This window comes from Castor canadensis, chromosome 6, assembly GCF_047511655.1.
Source record: "Castor canadensis chromosome 6, mCasCan1.hap1v2, whole genome shotgun sequence".
NCBI classification, from domain to species: domain Eukaryota; kingdom Metazoa; phylum Chordata; class Mammalia; order Rodentia; family Castoridae; genus Castor; species Castor canadensis.
The window spans coordinates 140,984,878-141,009,602 of record NC_133391.1 but is presented as its reverse complement, the minus strand read 5'-3'; the positions used below and the strand labels follow the sequence as shown (position 1 = coordinate 141,009,602).

Genomic DNA, 24,725 nt, shown 5'->3' with positions numbered 1-24,725 from the left:
TGCTTAAAGTGAGTATAAATGGAAAAAGAACATCCCATTGATGGCCATTTGGTTGGACTGTTCACCCAACCAAAGATTTAGATGATATGCTTTTAAAAGAAATGGCAAAACTGGCTCAAAACTAAGAGAGTGACATCATGAGATATGCAAATCATTCAAATATCTTCTGTTCTTCCTGCTCTGCTGATGAGTTCTGAATTGACTGTTGACAAGTTCTAGCTTTCAGAATGAATGTGACAGATACCATGATTCTGGACTCCTAACCAATAAGGATAAACTGCTTGATAAAGTAGAAATAATGAAAATCTTGAGAAAATGGCAATTTTAAATTGGAATTTCTAGTAGACCAGGAAGTGAACCATGGACATACATAGAAATATATTCTGGTCTTTAAAGAAGTCTGTCTCCAGATTACAAAAGTATAGAGAAAAGAGAAACAAGATCAAGTGGCCAGAAACTGAAAATGACAAAAGGGCTTATGAAGGACAGCAGGATCTCAAAATGCCCAATTTGATAGTATGAAAACAGGTCATCTTGATGATGAAGAGAATCACGTACAAAGAGCATATATATTAAATATAACATGGATAACATGTTTGCTATGTTTCTCCACATATTTTTGCAAATAGCTTTAACAAAAGACAAACATATATGACCTATGACAAATGGAAGTCACATGAAACTTTAAGAGGAATATGAAAAGTCATAAAATTGGAATGAGATAAGGCTTGTCCAAAATGACAAAGATGGCAGAGCTCTAGGTATGAGTTTACTGATGCTACTGGAGACTTCAGAAATGATAATCATCATTGATTAGGCAGAAGACAGAAAAAAACAGAGCAGCTCTATTCTAGTTTGCTTCTGTCTTTGCCATCAGGGAGAGAGGAGGACAGAACTACTATAATTAAGGAAAAACTGAATTCCAAGAATTCAAGAAGATTTTCTGAACTAATTGTAGACTATAGATCTCAAAAAATTATCTTCCAAGATTCTTAAAAAAGGCAGAATATAGAACAGCTATAAAGTGAAAAATGGTGGTGGTATTGCAGATGTAGAGAGCATATATACTCCTTTGCAAAATGAGGGTCTGTGCACAACAAACAGCATTCTGGAAGAGATTATTAAACAAATGGTATGTATGACCATAATTAAGGAGCAAAATATTATTGGACAACAGTACAGGTTTTCCCTCAACCAAGTCATACAAAATGAGCTTCATTAATTTGTGACCAACTAAGACAGATAGATAAGTCAGGAGAAAACACAATGTGTGATTTCACAAAGCATCTGATCAAGTTCCTGATTTAAGTGTTTTGTAGACACAGTGGGAAAATGTTAACTTAGGTTCATTCACTTCAAATCAATAAATACAAGCTAAGTGCCTATTAGACTCAGCAAGGAAGAAATAAGACAGGATGCCCATTCTGATGTAAAAAATGGATAGATAACAGCTCAAAGAACCATAGAAGTGCCTGATGGCTTGACAGAGGCTTAGAAGGAAGTCTCTAGTGTCTTTTTTTAAAATTGGCGGGGGAACATGTACTCCTCTAAGAATCTTATGAAAGCTACAAAGTCTATAACAGCACATATAAAATGTTCTTTACCTATAAACTCCTTCATAAGATTACAGGGAATTGGTCCCTAAATATCTTCCAGAGGGTGGCCCCAGGCTAGACCTCACTTTAGAAGAAAAATTCTTGCTCTGAAGGTTGCATGTTTTTCAATCCTACCCAACTCAAATTCTGGTACAGTCATAAATGAAGATAGGGAGGTCGGGGTCCCAGTTAAGGGGCAAAGGTCTAGCAGCAACTAGTAGTTGTAAACAGAGGCATTCCTGTCTCTGTTGGAGAAGACGAGCCCAGGCTCAGGCTTCCATATGCTTAACAAAATTTGAGTGAGAAGAGCCATGTCCAGAAAGTCCAACCACATTTCTTTTCATTTAATTATTTACATTTGGTGGCACTGAGGTTTAAACTCAGGGCTTCACACTTGCTGGGTAGGCCCTCTACTACTTGAGCCACCCCTCCAAACCCTTTTTACTCTGGTGATTTTGGAAATGGGGTCTCCTGTTCGCCCAGGCTGGCCTGGATCATGATCCTCCTTCTATTTTATTCTTTCTTCCACAGCCAGGATGACAGGCATGTGCCACCATGCCCAGCTTTTTTTTCCATTGAAATGGAGTCTCACAAATTTTTTTTTTTGCCCAGGCTGGCATGGAACCATGATCCTTCCAATCTCAGCCCCTCAACTGGCTAGGATTTCAGGCATAAACCACTGGAACCCAGTTCCAACCATTCTCTTAAATGCTCCAACAACAGGATGGCCCCTGAAATAAACCAATATCATTTTTACATATATTATAAATTTATTTACCTTTAACCACATAACTTTTCTAAACTGATTATTCCTAATAGCTTATTTGTAAATTCTTTGCAAATTCTATACCAATAAATCACTTTGTAAATAAAGAAAATTGCATTCTTTATCAATTTGAATGCTTTTATTTTTGTTACATTTCTTTTTTTATTGTGTTGGATGGGGGTACATTGTGGCATTTACAAAAGTTCTTACAATATATCATACTTGAATTCACCCCCTCCACCATTCTCCTTTATGCCCTCTGCCCCCACTCCTGGAATAATTTTGACAGGCATCTTTTTTCCATTTACATATACACGTGTACACAGTATTTGCACCATATTCACACTTTTAAAACCATTTCCCACCCCTTTCCCCCTCCCAGTGGTACCAACCTCCTCAGACAGGACCTGTTCCATCCTCCTATTCTCCAATTTTATAAAAGAAAAAAAAATGGTATTTTTGTTTGTTTAAGACAGCTACACAGAAAGTCTTCTTGTGACATTTCCAAACATATACACACATATACATATATACAAATATATATGTATATATAATAAGCCAAATTGGTTCATATCTTCTATTTTTCTTCTTTCTACCTTAGTCCCCTTCTTATGGTGATTTCAACAAGTTTAAAAATTATATATTTGTTCTTGTATGAGAAGACATCAACCATATTCATTTTCTTAATTTCCTTCTTTTACCTTTATACTGCAGTTATAAGGAGTCAGGTTTTTTTTTTTTTACAATCACTTTTTTCTTGCAATTAAAACAGGGTGTTTGAGAAAATTCTGTCTGGTTTTAGTAGTTGGGCTTCACAGTACTTTAATTTTGTTTGATATCTCACAGCTCACTTGTGTTTGTCATTATAGATCATTTTCTAGTCCAATCCTAGTTTCACCATCTAGCCCTACCACGGCTTTTTCTGTATTTTCTATATGTAAGCTAGTTTATATCTTCTCTGGAACAAAACAGATAAAAAATGACATGCATGTTTATCAAATTGGGTGAAAACAAAACAATACACTTATCAAACTGGATAATGATACAAAGCCAGAATAAATAGCTAATACAATGATGACAGAAAATTATATCTACTGGTTTGGGGGGAAAGGGGGGTGGTGGGAAGGATCAATATTAACTGAATGAAATTCAGCAGGTATCCCTGCATTTTTGTAATTAAAATAATAATGGGTTTTATTGAAAATGTAATAAAAGTTTTAGTGAAACACCAATAGAAAGTCCATAATATGACAGAGATCAGAGATCCCCCAAAATGCCACTATTCCTTTCCTCACACAGTGGGTGGGAACCACCTGCAACCTAACATTTTTCATTACAGAGAAAAGTCTGTCCTTCCTACAATATGTCACTTGAAAACATGGGATGTATATGGAAATGGATGGAGCAGTTTGAACTCTTTACGAGAGAAGTTCTGCCTAACATAACTCAATGTATTAAAACTATGACATAGTTTAGGACATACTGATCCAAAACAGGACTATTATTATGGACCATCCTAACAGTTTTTGGAATGTGGAAGCACTTTTTTTTAAAAGAAATTTATAATAAGTATTATTTTCATTTCTACTGTCTGTAATACAAAGTCCAAACAGCCTAGTTCTTAGTGGTACTTTTGTTTGAGCAAGAATGCCAATCTTCAGTAAATAGGTGATTTAGTAACATTCAGGCAATATCCTAATTTGTTTAGCATATCTTTTTCTAAAAGGAGATTTCATTAGAACTGTAGAAAATCCACAGAAATAATTAGACTACCCAAAGGAATTAAAATACTTCTAACATATTCATTCAAAGCATGCATCTTATCAATAATAGTAAGAAAAAAATTACACCATTATCACATATTTCAAGAAAAATGAGGAAGCATGATATAATTAATAGAATTAAATTAGGAACATTTTCAAAGAAGAGAGCTATAGAGAAACAGGAAGAGAAAGAAAATTGTGTTGAGTTTTACAGCCACAGAAAAACTATTAGTGTTGTCAAATAAAACCTTAAAAGGTTATTTCTTAAGACTGTTTCCTTCCATTTGGAGCTGTTAATCATCCTTGGAGCTTTTTATAATGCAAGAATACAATATTTAACACATAAACTGCACAGCAGAATTGGATTAAATGCTAGCATTTCTAGAACACAGATAATGGTTACTAACTTTAAAAGAGACTATGACTTGATTTCAGCTTGTGAATGACTCAATAATCTCTAAATTTGTAATCATTTAGCACGTGCTATAAAATAAGAGCTTTCTTTATTCATTTCATCTTATAAATGTTCGTGTTTTCATTTCTATGGAGCAGTAAGCAAAGTGCAGTCTATTAATTTCATAAGAAAATTAAAATTCCATATTTGTTTTTCCTGGTTTGGTGTGAGGAAGAGACAAAATGCAAAACTAAATAAACTTCAAAACAAAATACTCTGTTTCCTCTCTTTGTAGGAAAGTTTCCAAAACTAGATCTTTAAGTGCTAGAGGAATTCAAACATAACCTGCACACTCTCAACTGTGATTTTTAACATGAAGATTAAATTGCCCTTCCCATGGTATAAACAGTAGCATCACACAGTTTTATGGATGGCACCACTTTTTTTCCAACAAAACTGAATTACATCTAGTCATCACTAGGAAAGCAAAGCCAATCTTAACTAAATGCCTTCTTAGCATATATAACCTATCCCTAAAACTCAACACAAGATTTGAAAATTTTGCAGAATCACAATTATTAGATACACCCTGATCTTGAAGACAGAATTTTCCCCATTGGAAGACAACATCTATAGTTAGCTGATAAAGCATAATAATTAATTGTTGCTAATGCAACAGGCACATAAACTACTAGAGCTGAAAAGCACCGAATCCTTACTTGGACCTGCAAATGTTCAAAGAGTAGCTAAAACTTTGACATCTCTTGCCTTCATTTTGTATCTATGTCCCTTTCTCTGAACCATTGTTTTGTAGTCATCTTGCAACCCAGGAAAGACAGGACTAATGGATAAATATCTTGTGACAGGAAATAAAGCTACCCCTTGTCAGGCAGCAATGACTCTTTCTGTAACAAGGCCCCACCAATCCTAAGACAATGAGCAACCAGACCACCTGTGTCACCTGTGACCACCTGAACATACCATGGCTGGAACTGATTAAAACTTATGCATACATCATTCCTCCATCATCCCACTCCCGTCCTTCTTACTATTTAAACCCAAAGCAAATGTCTATATGAGGAAGATGGGCTGAAAAGAATATATTTCGTCTTCCAGGGCATGCCCAGGTCACATTAAGTCTTCTTTCTCTGATTTCCACCATTACTTGTCTCTTTATTTGGTATACTGGGGTGAATGGCCAGACTTGGCATATGGAACACTGGAGTTTGGACATGGGACTTAAAACTCCTGTAACACCAATACTTTGTAAGACAGAGATTTTTGCCCATATGCTTGTAATGCCATATATTTCACTGACTTCTATAATTAAAAAAAAATAAGACAGCAGAAACTGATATAATGAGAGTACTGGATTTGGAGTCAGAGAGTTAGATTCTAGTTTCTGCCCTATTATCAGTTAAGACTGTTCTCATATGAAGCATTTCTGGTATTTCATCTATAACTGTGAAAGCCAAACTGTAAATGATGCCACATATTTTTTCGAGATTATAAGTCTACATTATTCCTGGATATTCTGTATAACCAGTCCATAAAGTACACATATTATTGGCAGTATCTTTCTAATTATTCCAGGTTGTTGAGCACTCTAAATCATTCCCCTATTATAACACACTCTGTCAAATGCAACATACGATTTTAATTCTATGCCACTTAGTATATTTTCCTTCCCCTCTGCATTGTGTACTTGCCATGACAATTCTCTCCTGACTAACCAAGCTATTGCATTTAAAGGCCAGTTTTATTTGCCACCAATTTATAGCCCTTTCCATATCTATTTAACTACCATATGGCTTGTTCTACTGTAGCTGAGTAATAAAAGTCTACTGAGCAAGACACACTGTCTCTTTCCAGCCAGCATTAAAAGACACACCTTGAGATAACATGATCCCAGAGAAGTCAGAGGAAGCCACAGTAATAAGGAAGGGAATTACAGAACAGCTGGTGGCACATTATCAAGACTCTCAATGTAAGACCTGACAATGGCCTCAAATGTAAAGCTATCAGAAAGAACCACTGAGAAAAAGGCATTTTTTGCTTCCTTAAACCAAGGTGGCACAATGATGTCAATCATGTAGAATGGGCAGAACATTTCTAAGGCTGCAAAGCGGTGGTTATGCTGTGAAATTGCCAGCTCAGTTACTTACATATCATTTAATGAACGTCTATTATGTGTTGGGCATCAGTGCTGGGAATTCAGAGATGAGTGAGACAAAGCCCTAGGTGATTCTCACAGTCTCACAGGAGAGACAAGAAAACAGCTAATCATAACCAACCATGGTCATCAATGCTGTAAGAGAGGGAACACCCCACTAAGAAGGCAGAAAATGAGTTGCAGAAAGAACAGGGAATGCCTTCTAGGCAGCAGGATTGGCCAGGGCAAAGGTATGGAGTCAGGAAAGGATAGAATCTATTCACAAAATGTGGATAGATGTTACCTGTGAAATATTTAATAAGAGAGTCAGAAAAATAGTTGAAATTTTTTAATTATATGGAATGAGAAACCTAATTTTAGAAATGTTATCAGAAGTGGTAACAGCTCACTTAGCCAAAAAAGAAATATGATTTCCTACATACTTCAAAACACTTATCATAAGAGAGTTCACCTTAGTTGATGCAGCTAGGGCAGGTTCTTTTGATTTTTGTGGTTTCTCTCCAGGAAGACATTTTTAACACCTTAGCAAATTACCTTCTCTCACTCTCATTAATTTTTGGTTGTGCACCTAGATTTTCTAGGGGTATAGTACAAGGTCACTGGGATATTTCAATGCGTTCTAATTTTAGTAAGCTGCCATATGCAGCATCCTCAAACTATAATAAAGATACACGTAAACATGTGCTTATAAAAAACAAAACTACTAATACAAAAGAGATCGTGAGTAATGTTTGTCTTTTTTTCTCTTATGTATTTCTTACTTAAATGATTTATGTAAGCCATGACTTTAAAATGCCTCTTCTTTTAGTGATATTCTAGAAACAGAAAAATTTAGAGATTAACTCATTAAAAGAATAGCACCTAATTTTTAAAATGAAACAATCCTGTACAAGTCCTAATTATCACTTCAGTATTTGTAAGCTAGCTCTACATTTGAGGTAGCAAAAAATAACATTTTTTTGACAAGGTCTCTGGAAGGAGTGAGGAAAGCCACTGTTATTTTTAACTGGAGTGACTTTAAAATCACAAGGTGAATTCTTAGCAAAAACATGTAATGAACTGATAAGTAAGTCAAAAGTTGTTAGTAAACTAAAGGAGAAAGTAAAATTAGGAAATAGATCTTTGTCCTTTTTGCAATAAAATGATTTTGTAAAAGCTCATTCTCTCAGTTTATGTCAGTCACACTGTACTTTCGTATTTAATAACCTTTCAAGACAGGGTACTATAGGTAAAGATTCCAAAATCATCACGTCATATTAAAAATGCCTTCTGGCCCTTTCTTCTTTTCTCTTTGTGAAGAGAATCTATGTTCTCATTTGCAACAAGGAGCTAGTGTGGGAAATCATGCCCATAAGTTTTCCACAGCTCTCAAAACAGTGAATCAATCAACAAAGCACTTGACTAGCAGCTTATTTTAGGAAAAAGCTCTGTGCGTGCAGCTGCCAACCATGGCTACCTTCTCACTGAAAGCCTTACCCATCCTTAATTCCATAATTGGGTTACTGCTGCATTCATTCTTCTCTGGTCTAAGAGCTGTAGCCAGATATGTTTTTGGCCCTGGTCAAGCAGCCAGGAGGATTCACCAGGAAGTTAGGTTCGAACACCCAGTGCCTAGCTCTTGAGCATGTGTCAACCAGAGTCCTACACCTTATCTTCCTCCTTTCTAAATAACTCCTTATCTAAGTGGGGAGTTCAAAAACACATGGAACAAAACCACTAGACAATACCAACAAAATAATATTAGCCCCTAAAACAACACATAAAATCACAAAATAGCTACAATAGCCAATAGATACATGACAAATAATTTCCCCTTGTCCTCAAAGATATAGAAGTCAAAACTACAGTATGGCATTTTTTACCTACTAAATTATTAAAAATTATTTAAAGTATAATATTCATATTATCAAGAATGGTTCCACATTACATTTTTATATATCACTATGGGGTGTTACCTTCCTAGTGAGCAATTTAGCAGTATTTACCCAAACTTTTTAACATGTTGATACACATACACATATGAAAACTATCTCTAGAAATATGGTCAAAGAAAATAATCAGACATGCACAAAAAAACATAAATCATAAACAATAGTGAAAGATGGAAAATAACATTAAAGGCCAACGAGAGAGTTGTTAATATAAATTTTAGAATAATTATTAAAATATTCGTCTTTGGGAATATTTTAGAGGCATGCAGAAAACATATTTAATGTTTTATGTTCGGATCTGAAAAAATATGTAAAACACATTCCTAATTTTATATTTAAAAAAAGAGAAAGGCATATGTGTTCAAGCAGGAATTAATAAAATTAAGCACACTGTCAATTCCATTTTTCTTCTTAGGTCCCATAGTTCCATATAGGAAGTTTCTCTATAGTCCACTGCAGCCCATCACCACTCAGATGTCCTTAGACCTATGACCCAAGTAGAAGAGTATATTCATTCCTCACAATCCAGCATGTATGGGTAACTGGAGCAATAAGCCAAGATCTGGAGAGGTCCTCTGGGGTTAGTGCCACAAATTCCCAGTCCACAACAACCATCAGGATCTCACAGCAATTACTACCTTTAAATTAAGGACCCACTATTCTATTCACAACTTCTAGCTTTCAGGTTAGTTCTTTCTCATCAGTTAAGACTGTGAGATGGTCTGAGATAGTCACTGTGTCTTATGTGGCAAAACCTTATCATTTGGAGATGTAGTCGCCATGTTTTTTACTATATTCAGAAGCAACTCTAATGGTGGCAATTGCAGTGTTGATAAGCTAAGAATGTGACTCACCAATGAATGAGAGTTCTTGTTGCTCCAATGGTGGTGTCAGCGTTCTGGATTTTAGCCATTTTAATAGGTGTATAGTGGCATCTCCTTGCTTTAATTTGCAATTATTCCCCAATGACATATGATGTTGAGCATTTTTATATGCTTATTTTTCCTTTGTATATTTTCTTTGGTGAGGTATCTATGCAGACTTTTTGTCTGTTTTGTAATTAAGTTGTTTGTTTTCTTATTGGTAAGTTTTAATAGTTCTTTGTATAGATTGGATATTGGTCTTTTTTCCCATTTTTGTTTTTCATTGTTGTGCTGGGTGGGGGTACACTGTGGCATTTACAAAAGCTCTTACAATATGTCAAATATATCATACTTGAATTCACCCCTTCCACCATTCTCCTTCATCACCTCCTCCCCCATACCTGGAATAGTTTCAACAGGCATCATTTTTTCTGTTTACATACAAGTGTACATAGTATTTGCACTTTATTCACTTTCCTATACATTTTTCCCACCTCCTCCCCCCTCCCACTGGTACCAACTCCCCTAAGAAGGACCTGTTCCACCCTCCTGTTCTCCAATTTTGTAAAAGAAAAAAAAATGACATTTTTGCTTGTTTAAGATAGCTACGCAGGCAGTTTCCTTATGGCACTTCCATATATATATATATACACATATATAACATATATATATATATATATATATTAGCCTGATTAATCTGGTTCATCTCCTCTATTTTCTTTTTTCCACCTTAGTCCCCTTATGGTGGTTTCAACCAGTTTCAAAATTCCATATTCATTCTTGTATAGTAAGTACATCAACCATATTCACCTTCTTAACTTCCTTCTTTTACCCTTCCCCTCTTCTATGTGTCCTCCCCTTAGTGTGAGCTATTTTTTGTAATATTGCTGTATTTATATTAGGTCTATATTCCACATATGAGAGAAAACATGTGGCTTTTGACCTTCTGAACATCACTAATTTCACTTGATGATGTTCTCCAGTTCTATCCATTTATCTACAAAGGACAAAATTTCATTCTTCTTTGTGGCGAATAAAATTTCATTGTATATAAATACCACATTTTCTTAATCCATTCATCCATAGTGGGGCATCTTGGCTGTTTCCATAGCTTAGTAATTATCATTTTATTAGAAAGAATTCAAATAAGGAGTTGTGAATTGAAATTGTTCAAAAAAAGAAAGAAAAAAGCACTGAGGTGATAAAAATCTAGTTATTGCTGAAGGAACTCAGATAAATACTTGGAACTAGTGTTGAAAAAGATGTGATACAGGGTTCCAGACCCCTACTGAAGTAGCCAGTGTTGGTATTTATGAAGTGCAGAATGGGGCTACACTGGGGACGGGAACATCAGACACATGGATCAATTACCACAACATACACTTTAAAGACTGTTGTGTCATCACTGAGAAAAGACACCTTTATCATTATGGAAAACTCTCTTTATCCCTGATAATTTTCTCCTTGCTCTGAAGTCTGATTAATCTGGAATGAATACAGCTGTTCTGGCTGTATACTTTCCTTTGATTAGTATTAGCATAGCATGACTTTCCCCATCTCTTTCCTTTTAATCTATCTGTATCTTTATGCTAAAAGTGAGTTTCTCTTAGACAACATGTAGTTAGTTCTTATTTGTGATCTACTTTGAGAGGCTCTTTTAATTGGTATATTTAGACCACTAACATTAAAATAATCGATTTAGTAAGATTAGTATCTACCATATTTGTTACTATTTTCTCTTCATTGCCTTGTACTTTGATTCTTTTTTCATTTTCTACTTTTATCTGTCTTCTCTAGTTTATTTTTTATAAAATCTTTTTTATTACTATTGTACTGGGGTGCACTGTGACATCTACAAAAATTCTTATAATAAAATATATCATAATTCAATTCACCTCCTCCATCGTTCTCCTTTAATATGATTCCATTTTCTCCTATCTTAGTATATCAATTGTACATTTCCTTTTATCTTTTTCTAATGGTTACACTTATCCTGCAATATACATTTATAACTAATTTAAATCCTCTTTCAAATAACACTACACTGCTTCGTGGGCAGTACAATACCTTATAATGGAGTATTCCCACTTCTCTTTCCCATTCCTTGCAACACTGCTATCATTCAGTTTACTTGAGGGTAGGCTTTGATACAAACACAACACTCTGTGCTTATTTCACAATGGTTACTTTCCCCTGTCCCTGACAAAAGCACAAGGTCTTCCTTCACTGTGAAAATCTGGTAGAAATCCTAGAGGTACAACTCACAAAGGTGTGGGGGCCCCTCCTAAGACTGTGCCACCCCCCTGAAGCTGCTGTTTTTAACTCTGAAACATGTCCCCATGAGCCTCCAACAATTCATCACACAGTCCAGATTTTCCTACTGTAGAACTGGTTCCCATGGAGATTATGCTCCAGTATTTCATGTTTCCATATTAGTCTGTCTTTCCAGCATGGGGAGAACAACAGTTTGCCCTGTGACCTCAGATCTGTAAAGGATCTAAAAAGAATTGTTGGTTTTCACTTTGTTCAGCTGTTTTCTTTTTATAAGGATGGGAAGGGTAACTTGAAAGCTCCTTGTGTGTTAGACCAGAAACTGCAAGTGCCTATTTTTTAAACAGTGATTATTAACAGTAGTTATTACACAAATTCCTAAAACTTCTATCTTGGATTCAAACTATTATTTAAACACTATGGAGGGAAAAAGCTTTCTAGTTTCTCAAGTGTGAAGGCTCTCATTTTATAGTCTTTATGAGATGATCCTTTAAGTTTTAAAAGGTAACATTACTGAATGACTTTTAACATTGTATTTGTGGAAGAACTGACAATGTTCTAGGGCTACACTTAATTAGCTGAAAAAAATTCAATTAGGCATAACTCTGTGACCCTATCAGTCAGGAGGTGGTAGCACTGCAAATTGTAAAGAAAAATGCACCTTAAAATACACCAACCATCCTTTGTCTCTGCTTCAGAACATAAGCTTTAGAGGGCAAAAGAAGTGTGTATAAATCTAAACTTTCTCCCTTACTGGCTTTCTTATCTTAAAGGCCCTCCTTATTCACATTTCCCCCTCCATAAAATAAGGATAATGAACTGTACCTCACTGAGTTATTATAATGATGACATAAGGTGTTTTGCATGTAAGTGCATGGTATAAATAGTACTTGTTGCTATTTTTGTGTTAGTTTCATTATTGTTAGTAGGCTATAACAACATAACTTGCTAGCACCACTGTTAAAAATATTTCAGTTGCACTGTCTACCAAACTGTGTCCATGGCACACTTGAGTTGTATACAATCAATTTAGGCCATTTAACTGACCCTCCTATTTCCTGGGAATTAATTTCATAAGAAAGTTTTCCATTCCATTTTTCTATCTCCTTAAAAAAAACTAATCCTTACCAATCTACATAGAAAATTCTACCTTACATTAAAAATATGAGCCAACAGTGATGAAAAATAAATGAATACATTTTAGGTACAAATACATGTAGATGCCAAAAGCACTGTAAAAAGTTCCAGAAATGAACAACAGCTTAATCACTTCTCTTTATGGCAGTAGCTGAGATACAGAACTGCTTTTCTATTTAATACTTCTTTTATTTCTAACGGTCTAATTCCACTCCTGAAAAATCAGTTGTCAAAATGCATGAGCTTTGTAAAATCCCCAAACTGAGAGAAATTTACATTATACCAAAACTTTCAAACTCTTTAACAGCTTTATCCTGTAGCTTTTTATAGTCAACCTATATTCATCAGAGATTGGTAATGATTAATAAGATTTTTTCTGGGGCAGCAAAGCTTCTCCAAAATTTAAAATGAAATTCTAAACTGAAAAGAACTTTTTCATAATGCAAGACAAAATGTGCATGCTTTTCTCCAATTGTTATGGAAACTAAAATAATTCTTAAATGAATGCATTTCCAGCTCCTTTCATGGGAAATGCAGAGAAAGTAGTATGAGTCTTCAAGTTCTTGTTTCACTTCCCTGGCATGGGATTTTGATTGAGGATTCTCTTCAAAATACCTGAACAGGAACTTAGTTACTAAGTGAAAGAAATAATGTATACTTCAAATTAAACTTCAAAAGCTGAATCAGAGAGATGGCCAGTATTCTTGGACACAGTGGTCTTGGTTTCTACATAGAATGCCCTACAGAGCAGAAAACATTACATTCTAAGAGTAATCATTCTTGGCTTCTAGTCTTTCATTATTTCTCCCAGATTAACCAACTGTTTCATCTAAAAACAAATAAAAGAGACTTGTTCATGATTCTGTAAAAATTCAGCAAGGCAAAGCTTTCATAAACAGTGAAAACACACCTGCTTCCTTCCATATAATTTATTTATATGTAGAAGAATGCTTTATCCTAAGGAATTGTGGAAAATATGTATTTTTAAAAAATTTAATCCCTCTGACATATGCAAGCAGTGGTGTCCCATGGTAGAACATAAATCATCAATGAATATCTGAGGTCCTCTTTTATGCATTTGCTTCTCTTGTCCCCAAAAGGATAACAGATGTTATTTTTATTCAAAAGAAATCAGGATGAATGTACAATATGAGCAAGTTTTATAAGTAGCAAACTCTCATTTTCAGCCCAAACCAGAAGATAAGAATCTCCTGAACCACAGTACAGAGGTGAAAGACATCATTGACTAGTGCTCCATTTGAAATACGTAGACATAGGAAGCTCATCAATTTTTGAGTATGTGCAACTCAAACTAATAAAGTGATACACTTATGAGAATGTTTCTTTCTTCATGGCATCCATAATACCACCCCCCCATAAAAGCCATACTAAGTTTTTGTTTGATGAAAGGCTCGCTTTGATGGAATTTAAATATTAGCTAAGTTACTAAAGACTAGAATCAACAATACTGTTAAAAACACAATTTAGGTTAGGATTTTTTATAGTGCACTAAGATTTTAGGAATTAGAGCAATTCAGAATTTTCATACTCTCTAATCTCAAGAACTCTGGAAGACAGGGAAGGAATATGGCCAGCTGCGTGTCTTGCCAGCTACCATTCATAGAATAGATCAACAGTTATCACCACTGTGTCAGAGAACTGTAGCAGTCACTTGAAGTTTGTTAATCAAAGCAGCAGGAAGAATCAAGGTGAAAATAGAGCACTTTAAAGCTTTTGAAAACACATTCAAATGCCCTATCCTACTGATGTTCAAAATAGACCCATTATGAAATAGGCAAGGAGACAAAAGATGCTATGAAGAAAAGAGTTCTAAAATTATATGTTCAAAGTCACAAAGCTAGTGACAGGAAAGATGTGAATTCTTAATCTTAGGTTCTGGAGGGGGAAGAGGGGAAGGGAGGGAAGAAGGGTGAGGAAAGAAGGAGATTGGAGAGGACAGGAGAGGAGGGGAGGAGAGGGTAGGAAAAGGGAGAAGAGAAAATTATGAGACACCTCAGGGTTCAGTCCAAGGACTTCTTTCCCTAAGTGGTCATATCCATTCCATGCCCCTAACTCACCAAATATATCTGGATTATTCTCAATAGTATAACTCCTATCTAGACCTGTCTCAGAGCACTCTATGTACACGTCCTTCTACACCTCCAACATCACATGAATGTTTAAAAAGCTAATTCTAGCAACGTCCCTGAATCCTTTCCTCAACTTTCATAAAATCTGCTCCTCCCGGGTTTCTCCATCTCAGTAAGTAGCACAACATTGCTCAGGCCAAATGTAGGAAACATTCTATCTCTACCTTTCCTCTATCTCATCACTCCATATCCAAGGTATCAGCAAGCAGATAGTTTCCTCTTCCAAAATACTGTACCTCCCTCACACAACCACTCCCTCGCACAAGTCCAAGCCAACATTACTTCCCACCTGGATCACAATATTGTTCTCTTCACTGGTCTTCCTGCCTCCCTTCTCACCTCTATAAAATCCATCCCACACAAAACACATAACCTGAAATCATGACCCTTATGTTTGCACATCATATAAAATCCAAGCTCTTATAAAAGTGCACACATCTACCTACCTACATTTTCAGCTTTATAATTATTATTGAAGGAGTAACCCAGAAATAAAGCCTCCATACTGCTATTGCAGCCAGTAAGTTTCAGATAAAGGCAAGAACTTAAGGACTTAAACCACATCTTCCACAGGTCCTTCTCATTAAGTCATTCAACTTCCTAGGGATCTATTGAAGAAACTTATCCATGTATTTGTTTTCTCATCTGCAATACTATAATAAAACTACTCTTCCAATATCACCTGGTAATTAGAAGATCGGATAAGACACCCAGGAAGTGCTTTAAAAAGCATAAGGCACTGTGAAGACATAATGAATGCATGCTAAGTGTGGAGTGCTCTGAACCTCTGCTAATAAGAAAGAGGAGCTAAGTGAATTTAGCTAAAATAACTGACTTTTGTCACCAGAATACACTTCCGCTGGTTCAAATCTTTTCTATCATTTCGAACATCCATTCAGACAAGAAAGTTCAAGATTATTCCGGTTAACTTTCTGCTTGGAGGCTGACCTTACCAACAAATAATGAATAGCTAGATGAATCTGGCTTACTGAAGAAACTTACCCATGTGTTTCTGACTAAAAAGAAAATGAATAGCTAAAAGTCCCAGTATGGAAAGCCTCATTGTCCTCAAAATCTTCCCACCCTATCCCTCCTCCCTTTCTCCAGGATTCAAAGGGTAGAGATGAAAAACCTGGGCTGTGGGCCCTTTCAAATCTCAGGGCTATGGAAGGGTTCCAAACATGGATTGTTTCCATAGCTCTTGGAAACTACGCCAACTACCAGGAGCTGCAGCCACATGCTGGACGCTGCTCAGGTTGGAGAAGTCTTCACCCCGTCATCCCAAAGTATTGATGTTCACCTGACTGTGCATCTGTATACCTAAGAAACTGTCCCTCAAGTGTGTGATAAGTCAAGTAGAAAAGAAAAAGGCAAGGGGCTTCTAATAAGAATGTCACCGTGTAATCATACCTTATTCAGGCTGCTGAGATTTTAAAGATATTCTAACAGCCCGACCTGGATAAAAAAGTTGCTGTACATAACCTCCCCCTCCTCATGGGTACCCCCAAAGCAAGCCTACCATATTTATGCAGTCATTTCACTACATCTACACAAATTCATATTTGATTCTCTTCAAAACAGTTATTATTTTATTTCAATTTCTTAATATTATAAGAAATATTAAAAGGCTGGCAGAGTAGCTCAAGTGGTAGCATGCCAACTTAGCAAGCATAGGACCCTGAGTTCAAATTCAAGGAAAGGGAGGGAAGGAGGGAGGAAAGGAATTTAATATATTTGGACTTCAGAAATGCAAATGATGCCATAACAAGAGTCTACAAAGTTTTTAATGTAAAGGACCAGTTAATATTTTAGGCTTTGCTGGTTATATGCTGTAGAGTCAGCATATACACTTTTTGTCTTTTATTTATTTTTAACAACCCTCTAAAAATGTAGAAACATAGTTAGCTCATTATAATCAGAGGCTCTACAATCCCATTGTAAATAATAATTATGAACTCATAGTATAGAAAAAAATAAGGGCATGTACAACATGGATTAGTCTTTCATTTTAAACAAATCATAGCTCAACAGGCTTCCTTTTCCTGATACTAAATTAGGAACAAGGTGTACTAGAGAGAGACAGGGACTGTACCATGATTATTGATAAGGCAAATTCTTTTTCTCTTTCTCTAGGTAGTCAAGAATGAAAGATGTTCAATAAGAAATAATGAAGCATCACTTACAATGTGTGTATTTATAGTGACATTTAAAAGTCAGGATTTATGTAGTGCAGGTTGCTAAAACACAAATTTGTGAAGCCTCAAAAATTATAAATAGATACAAAGTCAAGAAGGCAAAGATAAAATTCACCCATCCATCAAAAAAGGAATATATTATTTAAATGACTTTTTCTTTTAGGATCTCTGTACTAGCAATAAGATATAGCACCAAAATTTTGTGAGGATAATGGCATACAAATGACTTGCTGTAATTGGTGTTTCTACCCCACAGTGCAATGAAGTCTATTGTACCTGAGATAATGGAACTCTCTCATGAAGTTGCTACATTGTTACCAAGCAACAAGAAATAAAATGTCAAAATTAGCACTTTAATATATTTTTATCATCAATAAACTGTATTTCTATTCTGCTGTTACTCTTGATGTAAACGGTCATTAGTTTAAGACTTATATTTAGTAATCTGCAGGAGTATGCTCCCAAAAAAAGTGCAGTCAAGTAAACATCAGGCAGTCACACAGTCTATATTTTTATATTTATTAACATTATAGCAATTCTGTTAAGGGTTTTTTTAACCAAGCTACTCAACTACAGTATGTCTTCATTAAGTATATCTTAATTAGAATCCAAATATTTTCAAACCAATCTAACATTTCATGAAAATTCAAGGAAATGAATGCCTTTAAATACATTAGTACTTTGAAACAAATAGAATCAATCAGTTCATTTAGTGTAGTCATGTTAGGATATTAACATGAAGATGTGATCTCTTTAGTAGTTTCTTTGGTAATCAATAGAAAAAATGAAATCCAAAAGTATGAATAATATCTTACAACTGAATAATTATAAAAGAAATAAATGACAATTGAATATGTTATCACTTGACAGGCATAAAAAGAAGCTGTATGAGTGGATATTGCTCACACTCCGTAGCCACCCCAAAAGTTAGCACTTGGGCAGCACAGTACAATAAGGGCTCTCATGGCTCATGGGTTATTGGTAAGTGGGAGAAAGGGGTTCCTTTTTTTTGTATAAAACAAACAGCTCTTTCTCTTTTTCTTTTTTTTTAAGAACTCACATTGCGTAAGTGCTCAATTCAACCGGCCCATGCAGGTAGACTGAAGAGGACTGGGGTAAACTGTTTCTTGCTGACCCCATTCTTCTAGCTAACTAACTTCAGCATAGAGCTTTACCAGGTGAATGCTGAAGGGCACCTGACATACTCAGTGTCATATAGTGAATGTCAAATGTGACATTTCAACCAAGTTCTCATAAATACCACCCCATCCCCACCCACCAATCAGAAATATTCCAGGAAATGAATTGCACACAGGTGTGAACAGTAGCTGCCTGTGTACAATGTGAGTGCTAGAAAACGGATCTTTCTAGTGAAGTTTCTCAGCAAATTAGAAGTATTTATCCTATGTGGATAGATGCTTTATTTTTGTCCTATTTATATCATTTTTCCTCCTACTGTTTCTTGAAAACATTTTGAGTGCCACTGCTTTTGAAACTGTGTATCAAAGCATTAGCAACTTAAAGATTAAGAATAGAAGAAAATTAAGAGGAAAGGAATTATGTTTATCCCTTAGGCATTTCCATTTTCTCTAAAGGAGGAAGACACTTGGAGTCTCTAGAACATTGATACATTAATTGGCCTGGAGATTAAACATTCACAGGATCCACTGAAGTGATTAAATCACTTGGTTAAAATCCACCTTATTCCCACTATTGTAAGGTGAAATAACAACCAGTTTAATCACTTCTGCTAAGAAAATTCATGAAGCATTATCAAAGAAAAGTACTCTGAACAAGACCTGAGAATCACAAAAGCTGGGAACTGTAGTCTCAAAATTACCTTCTCCACTCAGCTCAGAGTCTTAATGTCAGATTTAGGTTATCCATCTGTTTTCTGTTGCTATAACAAAATACAATACCTTATATAGAAGAGAAGTTTATTTAGCTCACAGTTTTGGAGGCTGAAAGTCCAAGACCAGACAGCTGCACCTGTTGTGCCTCTGGTAAGGTCCCCCTTGGATATATCACAACATGACAAAAAAGCAAGAAAAGAAACAGCTCTGTGTGGAAGAAGTCATGCTTGTGGAGTGGCCTTGTTTTACACTAATTTCCTCTCCAGAGAACTAACTCACACCAAGACATCAGCATTAACCTCTTCTAAGGGCAATGCCCCCATGAACTAACCACCATCAACTAGGTCTTACTTCGAAAGGTTCCACCAGCTATTAATACCGCCTCACTGGGGACCAAGCTTGCAGCACATGAACCTTTGGGAGATAAACCACTTCCAAATTCCAAACTCAAATCAGAAATCATCCCGGTGAGGACTTTACTGACTGACTGATCAAAACTTCAATATCTTTCCCTAACATTTCATGTCCTTTTCCACGTTTTGTTTTCTTTCCTAAATATCTAAAATACTATCCATTGTATACATTTCACTTATTTATTCTGTTGTCTCTCTGGACGATCAGAATGAAAGGCCCATAAAGGTGAGGGTTTTCTCTGCTTTGTTTGCTGCTACACATCTGCAGAATCTAGTAAGTACCTGGTGCACTAGAATTTCTGACATGAGTGGACTTTCCTTAAAATAAGATATCTGGTACTTGTTTGAAAATAATGCAGGTGGAGGGAGAAGGAGAGAAGGTGATGGGGAGGGGATGAGGCAACCCTACTTCCCTAGGTTGACAGCCACTGGAGCTGGGCGTTGGGGCCAGCAAAGTCCATTACATTCTCCTGCATATGCTTCATAAACTGCTGCCATTATAAACATCTAAAACAAAAAGTTACAACTTCTTCACACTGAAGCCTTCACCTTCTGCACTTGCTAACCAAATACAACCCATGTCTGCTCAGCAGGCTGGCAGATATTCTCTTAAACTTTTCTGCAAGTTAATCTCCTAACGAGAAATGGAATTTGCCAGGCTTGGGTACATACAGAACACAGAAGTCACAGTTCCGAAGGCTTGCTTCTTATAAATATTATGAAAAGTCTTAGAATATCATTTTGGAAAGTAATTTTCCATGTGCCCATACCTTATGACCTAGAATTTAAAATAAAAAGAAGAAGAAGAAGAAAAAAGGAAAAACATAGCTTGATAACACAATCTTCCTGACAGTGGTTATCTGTGGAAAGGAGACAGGTTCTAATTCTTACATTATGAGGGTTCACAGGTGTTCAATTCATTGTACTTCATAAGCCACACAGCCTACATGTATATATTATCTGTGTGCATCAAATATCATGTAATGTAAACAATTCTTTCTTAGGCACAATATACCATAGTATAAATACTATACAATAGAAATAATTTTAAGTGATTATAATGAGTATACCTATTTTAACAAAAAGTTGAAATTAACTAAAATAGTTGAAAGCAATTTATGTATATCTTTGCTGTCTTATGATGACAGCCACGGAACAAGCCTGCTGGCACAAAGAAAACCAAGCCAGCCAGGTTATTTTGGTCACAGGCAGCCTTAGCAGCCTTTGGTGGCTGAGTCAGACGACCTTTCCTGACAGCACGTGCGTGCCAGGCTGCTAGCAGGAGACAAAGCATCAGCAGTCCCCTGAGTGAAGCACTCCTGGCCCTCCTCCCAGGTTTTCTATTATAAGCTCCTATGAAAAGAAGAAGAAAAAGAGACAAGAGAAAGCCAGGATGGTGGGTTATGCACACAGGAGCCAGGCAGAGGAGCTCAGGGAGCTGGGTGGCTTAACAAGTCTCCTCCTGAGAACAAGCCAAATGAGTCCCCTTCAAGAGGCTCAGGAGCCCTTGCTGCTCCACATCATATACACACAATGCAGCATCAGGAGTCATTCTGGTTTTCCTAATCAACTGGTGAAGTTTATCAGGAAAGACTCCACCCACTCAAAGAGAGGGAGGTCCAGAAACAACACTGTCTGGGTTAAAAAGAGAAACATCTTTCTGGCATGCACACCAATTTGTGCACCCACTTGTAGTATCTTTCCCAAGTAACTATCCAGTTCCTTAAGAGGGGTGAAAGACACAACCAGCACTGACTATGTCATAACTTTGTGGAGAAGCCTGATAGCTTTGAAAAAGATAAGTGTGATAGCCATGCTGGCTTTGCTAAAAACAGACATAATTTCATTGGTCACCTCTTCAGTTGTACACAACTCATAAGTTTGTTTAGAGAACAGCAGAGAGGGAAAACTTTTCCAAAAAGGAGTAATGCTTCCCATTATAGAAACTAGAGATAATTAGCATTAAAGGCAAATTTAATTTTCTTTTTCATTCAGGATAAATAAATTGGTTTACTTCTTGACATGCAACATTTATTGTAAATCAATTCCTATGTTATTGAGCTGGGCATGGAGGTACACAACTATAATTCCAGCACTTTGAGAGGCTGAGGCAGAAAGATCATGAGTTTAGTGCCAGCCTGGGCTACATAGTTAGACCCTGACTCAAAGAAAAAAAAAATACTGTGTAATTAGAAAATAAGTATGAGGGAGGAAAAGGCAAGAGGTGGGTAGTTTTTATGTTCCTTTGCTACCTGCTTATAAAATCTAAAGAATGTTAATATTTTAGATATTTATAGTTCTACATTCCTTAAAAATCAAATCAGAACTCAGGTAAACAGGGAGAAAGGTTGAAAATGCAATAGTGCAGAGCAGATATACTGCAGTACTAGATTAGATGTCAATCACTAAGATTAGGGAAATAGATAAGAAGTTATAAGGATCAAGAGACCCGTGGGAAGAATGTGCAGAGTCCAGGAGAAAAACAGCCTCAGTCCATAGGGCTGTGTTCATAGGATGATGGTTTTCTCAAAGCCACCTCCAAGAAAGATGGCACTGATGGAAAAGCAACTGTAGTCAGGTTACTTGACAAGGAAGGCTGGTGATAGGTAAACAAAAACCACCATTTCTGTTTAATTCTAATGGCATTGAAATGGCCTAGACCTCTGGATGTTCAATGTTTTTCAAGAGTTTGAAACATCCATTTGTGATGAATGAAGTACTTCATAACATAATAGAAAGAGCAGATGCTGAGGAATCAATTTTTCTGTGGTTCTATTCTCATTCTACCTAGCTATGTAACCTGTGGTACACAATTTAATATCTCTGAGCTTGAAAGTCTTCATCTGTAAAATAAAGATAATTATGGTTCCTACCTTAAAGGGCTATTGCAAAAATTAAAAATAATAATACACATGTATAATCAGCAGTGACTGATATATAATAAATTATTGATTAACGATAGCTATAATTATTGTCAGAAGAATATGCAGGTAATTTAATGATCTCTCAAGACTCCTCTTAAATATCACCCTTCAGAGCAACTCATAATCATCCATCTCACTAGGAACACTATAAAACAGAGCAGCATAGAGTTAGAAGAGAAGGATCATAAAAATCTGTAGGCCAATGCAGACAATGGATGACAAAGGATATACACAGAACAGCGGGGTGGAGGTCCAGGGTACTTTAGACTCAGAATAATACAACAGTCCCAAAGTCACAATAGAGATTCATATCTAGGCACCATCCCAGTTCCAAATTACTTCCTACTTTTGTGAGTACCATGCTTACAAATCAATCTATGGCCATGTGGACTCCTCCTCCTATGAACATCCAGACAGGTAGGCTTATAATAATCCTATTGCCTAAATAACTATTTTACTTAAGTTCCTAAACTAGAATAGCATATGGATTTCATCTTGATTCTTTTAATCCGGCTCTGTTCATAAACCTTCCTGCACTGATAATAATGGTCTATCTATACACGGATCAATACAGGATTAGAAGTCACTAGCCACATGAAGCCAATGAGCTCTAGGATGGTGACAAGTATGACTGAGGAACTGAATTTATATTGTATTTCATTGTAATTAAATATGTAAAGTCACATTTGACTACTGACAGTGCAGTCAACTGGGAGTGTATCAAAAGGGACCCTAATGTGGGTCTTGGCCTGCCAGAACAGAGCTATGATGGATCAGAGGTTTCTGTTCCGGATCAGGGAGGGGCAGCATATTTGCAGGTTCAGTTAAAGCATTTTCTCTTCCCTTATGCCAAAAGAGAATGTCTCAGACTCAACGACTCTTGGACACTAGAAAGACATTTTTACTCTTGTAACAAATAAGAGTGCCTGAAGAAAACCAGATTATAATAGAAAAAACAATTTAACTAGAACTTCACTCAACATAATATATAATGCCCCTCTAAACTCAGGGAAGAAATGTCAGTTTCTGGTAGTTTTGTAGAAGTATGTAATATTAATAAAGTGTTGAAATATCAATTATTTCAAACTACATGACATGCCTTTCTTCAGTAATGCAACAGGCATGGACCACAGACAAGTCACTAAAATGGTTCAATAAATAAGACCAGACTTCACAGAGAGGGTAAATCACATTATCCATTTTCAATGTAGAAAATATAATTAAAAGCACTGCAAAAGAAACCACCATGACTGTGTAGAAAGTACCACATCCCCCAGTGCTGTAAGAATAATGCACTTTACTTTCCATGAAAGAAACAGAACTCTAACATTTGATTGTTTCAAAAATACCTTGAACTACCTCCATGAAGTACCACCTCAGTGATGCTATACACAACACCACCATCAGGTGAAAAATCAGAACATGCATTCTCATTTCCAAATCCCAAAGTGGGTCCCCATAAAGTCTCCCAAAGAAAAGATATCTCAAATTTCTATAAATAGTTTGTTCCAATGTGATCCTCAAAGCAAAGCTGAGAATCATTTTGATGTCACCTTTGGGGTTAAAATATAAATATATAAGTATATAAGTATATATACATATATATATGTATATATATTCTCAAAATGGCTAGACTTTGGTGTATACACACATTTTCATCCCCTAGCCTTAATTTTGGGAAGGCTCTGGAATTATTCAAGCCTCTCCCAAGCCCTCAGATGCCCAAAAGAGCCAATCAGTGCCTAAATTCAACTGCTCCAAGCAGAATCACGTCAGAGCAATAACTTGTATGATCCTCCTCTCTTAAATAATTCACGGAATTAACCTCAGTAAGATAATAAAGCTCTTCTGTTGAAGTCTACTGTTTTCCTGAAACTCCACATACAGTCATGCACCATATAATGACATGTATTTGGATGATAACAATGGCCCCACAATGACACCAAAACCTTCTTAATTTGTGTAAGTGTATAGTGATAAAACTGTCTGAAAATTTATTTCTCAGATAGTATCCCCATCATGAAGTGAAGCATGATTGTATATAAGTATACCATGCAATTTTTACCCTATTTTATTCAAAGACCAAAAGACTTTTATAAGTTGGTCCCACAGTTAAATTCCCAAAGAGAGCATTCAGGTGAGACCCCTGCTGGCCAGAAAACTGCCATCTTACTAGCTATACATATTTAAATAGAATCTAAAAAAAAAAGCTGTCATTGTTTGCCCTTCAGAAAACAAATGGATAGTTACACTTTTTCTTAACGAATGCATAACATAAAGTTTAAAAAAATTAACAC

The 24,725-nt window shown here is 36.0% G+C and overlaps 1 protein-coding gene across 1 annotated transcript in view; it reads right to left on the bottom strand.

Annotated features, from left to right (window-relative positions):
- The window catches only part of Oxct1 (3-oxoacid CoA-transferase 1), a 127,367-nt gene that overhangs the window by 76,870 nt on the left and 25,772 nt on the right, over positions 1–24,725 (bottom strand). The window lies entirely within an intron of this gene.